This window comes from Galeopterus variegatus, unplaced genomic scaffold (assembly GCF_000696425.1).
Source record: "Galeopterus variegatus unplaced genomic scaffold, G_variegatus-3.0.2 Scaffold3550, whole genome shotgun sequence".
In the NCBI taxonomy this organism is placed as follows: Eukaryota; Metazoa; Chordata; class Mammalia; order Dermoptera; family Cynocephalidae; genus Galeopterus; species Galeopterus variegatus.
The window spans coordinates 116,443-123,105 of record NW_007729661.1 but is presented as its reverse complement, the minus strand read 5'-3'; the positions used below and the strand labels follow the sequence as shown (position 1 = coordinate 123,105).

General features: G+C 45.4%; 1 protein-coding gene across 2 annotated transcripts in view; it reads right to left on the bottom strand.

The window, feature by feature from the left end:
* The window catches only part of CALU (calumenin), a 29,309-nt gene extending 25,170 nt beyond the window's left edge, over positions 1 to 4,139 (bottom strand). The window contains exon 1 of one of the 2 annotated variants that reach the window (XM_008585387.1): positions 4,000 to 4,139. The gene's annotated coding sequence lies outside the window, so the exon portion shown is untranslated. The remainder of the gene's footprint in view (positions 1 to 3,999) is intronic. The other variant, XM_008585389.1, reaches the window with a different exon arrangement.
* Positions 4,140 to 6,663: the final 2,524 nt, after the last annotated feature.

The following is a 6,663-nucleotide window of genomic DNA, read 5'->3' as shown; positions in this document are numbered from 1 at the left end:
TTTCCCCCCCCCCCCCCCCCGGGGGGGGCGGGGGGCCCGCCCCAAAATTTTTTTTTTTAAAAAAAAAAAAAAAAAAAAAAAAAAGTTCTAGGACAGCATTAGCCAGTATAGTAGCCACTAGCCACATGTGACCACTAAGCACTGGAAATGTGGTTAGTGTGAAATAAGATGTGGCATATAAGTGTTACATTATGTTTCAAAAGAATGGTACTTTGTATGTATTGGATTAAGTAAAATATATTATTAAAATTAATTTCACCTGTTTCAAATTTTCATCTGAAGATTTAAAATTACATATGTGGCTTATTATATTTCTATTGAATAGCACCATGTTAGAGACACAAAGTAAAGAACTAGAAAAGTTATTAAGTAGCTACCATCCTTATACAGTATATCACCAATAATGGTTTTTCATGAATTTCCATGAATTGTTCCAGTAATTTATAAGATTAATGTTGCAAGCTTGATTTTAATAACAATGATGAGCCTTAAGAATCAGTTTATTTTATCCATTCAAAAATTTCCTTGAGGGCCGGCCCGGTGGCGCACTGGATAGTGCGCCGCTTGGGAAGCGCGGCGGCGCTCCCGCCCGTGGGTTCGGATCCCACATACAGACCGGTTCCCGCTCACTGGCTGAGCGAGGCGCGGGAGCAACGCCGAGGGTTGCAATTCCGTTGCCGGTCCCTGGTCCGGTACGGGGGCAACACTGAGGGTTGCGATCCGTTGCCGGACATGGAAAAAGACAAAAGACAAAAAAAAAAAAAAAAAATTTCCTGAAAGCTCTAAATTCTTACCACTCCCCCCTCCCTTCCCCATCACTTTTGGTAAAAATCCATTAGTTACAGAACACTTAAAAGTACATTGTTTCAGGGAAATTTAAGATGTCTGGATTAAATTCAACTTCTGAAGAATGTTAACACTGAATGATCCCACAGTTATTCTGGTTGACTAAAGACCCATTGCTCAATGTTAACAAGTGGGAGAAATGGGTGTGGTGATAAAATTCCAGTTCTCTGAGTTGTACATTCAGCAGAAAAGGCATTTCTCCATAATGCAGCAAAAGCAAGATCTCATTGCCCAAAAGTGTCTACATCAATTGGGAATTGGGGGAAACAGCTGGATAGCAATTTAAATAAGGCCCAACTTATGAAATCTAGGAATTAAAGTTATCTACCTGACATTCTTCACTTACAGACTTTAGCACAATTACCACCAATAGACTATCACATAAAAGTAATAATGTCAACTTTCATAATTTGATAAAAGTTATGACACCGACAAACCATTTATTTAACGTTTCTCCAGCGATGGAGCAAATTTAGTTTATTAACCCATTCTAATTAAATTATTTTTGTGACTGAGGAAATACACTTACAATATAGCTGAGTATATAAATGTACAAAATTTGGCTGCAGAAGAAAAGCTCTGAGAATGACTGCAACTGTTACTTAGGCTTCATTAGTTCTATAACCAAAGTAACCCAGAACAAACTTTAAATTTTTTTGGCTACAGAATCAAAACCTTTTTGGTAAGAAAAAAGTTCTAGAAATTCTGGGAGAAAAGTTTCCTTTTGGTTGAAACTTTAATACATAATTAATTGCCATATGAATGCTATGCAAAGTGTAGGACAAGAGCTTTGGTGTCTAGTTGTAATTTTGCTGTGCATGTGTAACATGCATGAAGTCCTTGAGAATTCAGTAGTTATTTTAGGTCAACCTTCCTTCAGTGCCAAATGTCTATAAATAATTTTAAGATCCTAGATGATCCTATGATCACTCCAACTGGAAGTGATCTGTACCTATTCCTGTAAACTTTTATAAAACTTGTTTGTACCACTCCATAATAATGATCATAGGCTGGGCCGGCCCGGTGGCGCACTGGATAGTGCGCCGCTTGGGAAGCGCGGCGGCACTCCCGTCCGAGGGTTCGGATCCCACGTACAGACCGGCTCCCGCTCACTGGCTGAGCGAGGCGCGGGAGCAACGCCGAGGCTTGCGATCCCGTCGCTGGTACCCGGTCCGGTACGGGGGCAACACTGAGGGTTGCGATCCGTTGCCGGACACGGAAAAAAGACAAAAAGACAAAAAAAAAAACAACAAAAAAAAACAAAAAAAATAATGATCATAGGCTACTTCAAGTCGTCATCTTAGCTCCCCTATAGAGTCTACATTTCTGGAAGAATTTCTACAGATCAGCTAATATAAATTATCATCCCCTCTATAGTCCAATACACTGTCTTGCACTTTTTAGGTACCAATACATTTTACTGGATTAATTGGGTGGTACCTGGCAGCAATGTGGCAGCCCTGTTTGCCTGTGCTCGCCAAACCCCCATGCTTCTTACTGGATCTGGCTGTCAGCCAGCAAGAGGCAAAAGTGCCATTTCAGCTGTCTTAACTCTAATACATAAATTACAGCATCAGCAACATCCATATTCAAGAGTTCATAGAGGATTTTGAGCCTTATGGCCTAGCAAGCATTTCCAATGGCTATCCCTGGCCACCTCTGTCCTTCCAACACCCCTGGTACATCCATGTAACAGAAAAACTGTGTTAATACCAATGTACTGATCTCCTATACTGGTGCAATGTATATAAGGTGCTACTGATAAGTATCTCTTGTCACATTACTGGATGAATGGAAACAATGATTATATTGAGAATGGCGATGAGTTGATTTCAAAGCTATATGGAGTACCATCCATTCGAGCAGACTCAATATATTACTTTTGAGCTCATGGCTCTCCTAGTTGTGATTCTAAAAAGAATCCTATTGGAGACCACTGAATCACTGTAAAACATCAGATTAGGCCTAGGCAAACTCATCCTCTCTGCACATATATACAATTTACAGGCTCTCCCTGGTCCCTTGTTTGGACTATACTACATATATTCTTCAGTGACGGCTATCGTTTGGTACTTGATTAACTACTGAAAGAGGTCAAACATGTATCTGTCTTGGATCAAGTTCCCTTCTATGGCAAAGAATAATTTATCAGAGACTCCAAGATTCTCTACTTCCAACCTGAATAAACTATTAGAACAGAAAATATACTAGAAGTGAACCTTATTCCCAATTCATTAACACTGACTTTATGGTCTATGCCAGGAAGTGAATGCAATTCAATTCTCAAAGACACTATTCTGGGACTTTATACACTTAAGAATTCAGATCAAAGGCCCAAAAGTTTTAGCAGGAGACCCAGGGAGCTTTTGCCTTGATGCTGTGGAAAATGCAAACCTCTCCACTTATACTCTTAATCATGGCAGCTGTAGGGAATTACGTTTGCTTCTGAACACAGCATGCCAAAAATCAGAAGGATCTAGAGCTAGAGGCAACAAAACAACATTTTTAAAAAAAATTCCCTAATAAAAATTTAAAACCATTTTCCATCGCTGATTGAAGTACGTGGCCAAACATGGAAACTCATTCGGCTTTTCTTTAAAATAACAGGTGTTTTTAAAGTATCACAGTGTCTTCATTCGCTTTTCCCCTTTTGTCTCTGCATCCTTTAAGTCAGCGAACACGACTTTCCTGGCAGATGTACCCTACACTCGGGATGTGACCCTGGGGCGGGGCTGGCACATACAGGCAGGCCGGTGAGGGAGCTCCAACTGCCCTCCGACCTTCAGGAGGCAAACAAAAGTGACCCTCTAGTCCGACGACTCGGTGAGTGGCGGGGCCCAGGGACTGAGAACAAGGACGCATCAAGCCAGGCACAAAACAGTACCCAACAGGACGCAAAGCCAGGAGCCAGAGTTCGACCGAACCCAGCCCCCTCCCCAGAGCGCGCGGTTAAGAGAGCTGCGGCCTCTACCCAGGCTGCGCTCCAAGGGCCCGGGGATCACGAGCAGGCTCAGGCCCGGGACCCCAGCACTAGCAGAGACACGGGCCCCGTACGAGGGAGGCCCATGCCGCGCCGGGAGCGAAGCCCGGAGGCAGCAAGAAAGCGAAGGAAGATGAGGCGGCAGAGGAGGGGCTGAGCACCACAGTACTTACCTGTGCTCGAAGCTCCCACAGCCCAGGCTACCGTGACCGCCGTTCTCCCACCGGCTAAGCTCACGCGCGCAGAACCGCCCAACCGGAAGCGGCTCCGCGCCCCGCCCCCATCCGCCTAGCCGGCGGCCTTCCGACCTATCACCGACACACCCGCCGCTGACGCATGGCTTCCCCGGGCAGCCATTGGTCCCACAATCGCGTAGCCGGGATTGGCTGGAAAGCGCCACGTCCCCGCGAGCGCGCCGAGTTGCGTGGGCCGGATTCCCGCCCAACTCTGGTCCCGGAGCCTGTGGAGATGGCCGGTCCCAGCCCCCTACTCCGGGCGGCGTGTGGGCGCGGCTGTGTGGCCGCCACGTCCCCATTCACAGCGCGTGACTCTGCCTCCAGCGGCTTCCTGGATTATCCCGCTAGTTATCTTCTTGTCCGCGAGCCCTCAGGGCGGCATTAATCCGACCGTATCAGTCACCGACTGTAGTGAACAATCCCGACTTCCTTCCCTTCAGCGCCGCCGCCCTGATATGGTGTCTACCGGAGGCTCTTCACTCTTGGCTACAGTGTGTCTTTCAGCTTCATCTCCCACTCTTCCACCCCGTGCGCCTGGGCCACCATCATCTGGGCGTTTCCTAAAAGCCTGTCCTTTCATCACCTTAAGGTCTTTCTTCATCCTGTGACTTCCTCCGCCTGGAATAAGTGCGCTTTCCTGATTCTCCGTCTTGTGAAAGCCTGTAGAAGTCCCGGTTCAGATTTAGCTGGAGAAGCCTTTCCCGACTCCCCCGAACATCATAATTCTTCCCTTATTTGCCTTTATAGCGCTTCTTTGTAGTTTCAGTACACTGCCGAATTTTGCTTTAAAACACTGCTTACCCATCTGTCCTCCTCTAGACTTAGCAACAGGGTAGGGATCTGCTTGTTCATTTTTGTATCTGCAGCTCTGAGCTTACTGCCCAAGTCAGAATAAGTAGGTATTCGGGCCGGCCCGTGGCTCATTCGGTAGAGTGCGGTGCTGATAACACCAAGGCCATGGGTTCGGATCCCATATAGGGATGGCCGGTTCGCTCACTGGCTGAGCATGGTGCTGACAACACCAAGTCAAGGGTTAAGATCCCCTTACCGGTCCTTTAAAAAAAAAAAAAAAAAAAAAAAGAATAAGTAGGTATTCAATAATTGATGGATCTTGGACGTGACCGGCGCCATTGTGCACACAATAAGCACAAAATAGCGCTGGCCCTGTCTTCCGCTCCAGCACCAAGCCCCTGCCCCCCTTCCCTTTAGGAGAAGCCTCATGACTTAAACAGAAACCCTTTTGCTTCTGCAAGGGCGCAGTTCTTCACCCTGGTGGCATAGTTTCCACATTAGCATAATGCCCCTCCTTGATGGTATCAGCCAGCCCCTGGCGCCCTATGTAAGCTCTGCCACCCCCACACCTTGTGCTGTCCTCCTTTTTGAGGGCAGCCCTGGGCTGTCCCCCACTTTGGGCACAGCTGGCAGATTCTTTTCCTTTAATAAAGTTTGATCCGTACCTGGCCTCTCGGCTCACTTTCTTTCAATAATGTTAAGTGAACTGAATGGGTGGAACCCATTGCATGTCCCTAGTTTAAGAGGAACACAGGAAGTTATTCAGTTTTTCATTTTCATGTGATGAATTTAAAACAAGTATTAAATGAAGGCTACTATATTTTCAATACAGTTGGAATATAAACCTGCTGAGTTTTTAGCACATAAAGCCTCTGTAGTTTAAAATCCAGTTGACACAAGTAGTAAGCTCATGAAAGAGTTAAATACAAAGCAAGCTAGTTTACCTTTAAATGACAAAATTAAAGGTTGACAACTAATGCTTCAGGTGTTCAGACAAAGGAGGGTCAGTGACCATCCTGGTAGCCAGAGAGGGCTCAGCAAGAGGAGTAACAGGAACAAGGGCAAGTGGGGGACAGAGTGGGAGGTAAATTCCCAGGCCAGATCAGGGACGAGGGAGTCAAAAAGAGTCATGAAGGGAAAGCACAGCTGTTAAGTTTCAATAGGTAAGGAAGGTTTTGATAATCTGAGGAACCTGAGCTGATGGCAATGGAAATTGTGGGTCTTCCTTGGAAGTTTCTAAGCTTGTGCCTATGTGGGGGTTGGAATGAGATTGAAAGACAGAGGGTGAAAGGGAGGCACATCTTCTAGTAAGAATTAATTACAGAACAAGTGCCTCAGGAGGTATCATTTCAAAAACTGTTTTGAAAATGCCTCCATGAAGTCGGGCACTTTGCTGGGTGCTGGTGAACCCATCATCAATAAGACATCATGCCTGCCTTCAAGGAACTACAGCCTAGTGGAAGAGTCCCCATCCTGGAAGTGTCTTAGTAAAGACTACACAGGTAGTGAGACTCTGCCAATGATGGGGTCCTCCCACCCTGAGATTCCCTGTGGATAAGGGTCTGACCTAGCAAAGGCAAGGGAAATGGAACAGAACCCTTATAGACGAGAGACCTTTTAAAAGTGCAAATAACAAGTTCTGGACTTAATGACCACTTGGTTGAAAGAAATGAAAAGGGAGCACTCAAAAATTAAGTTTTTAAAAAAAAAAATTTATTATTATTATTATTATGGGAGACTGCGAGAATGAGCTAGATGCATGGAAGATGAGGGAAACAAGTTGAGTTTGAGACATGATAAGTCTAAGTG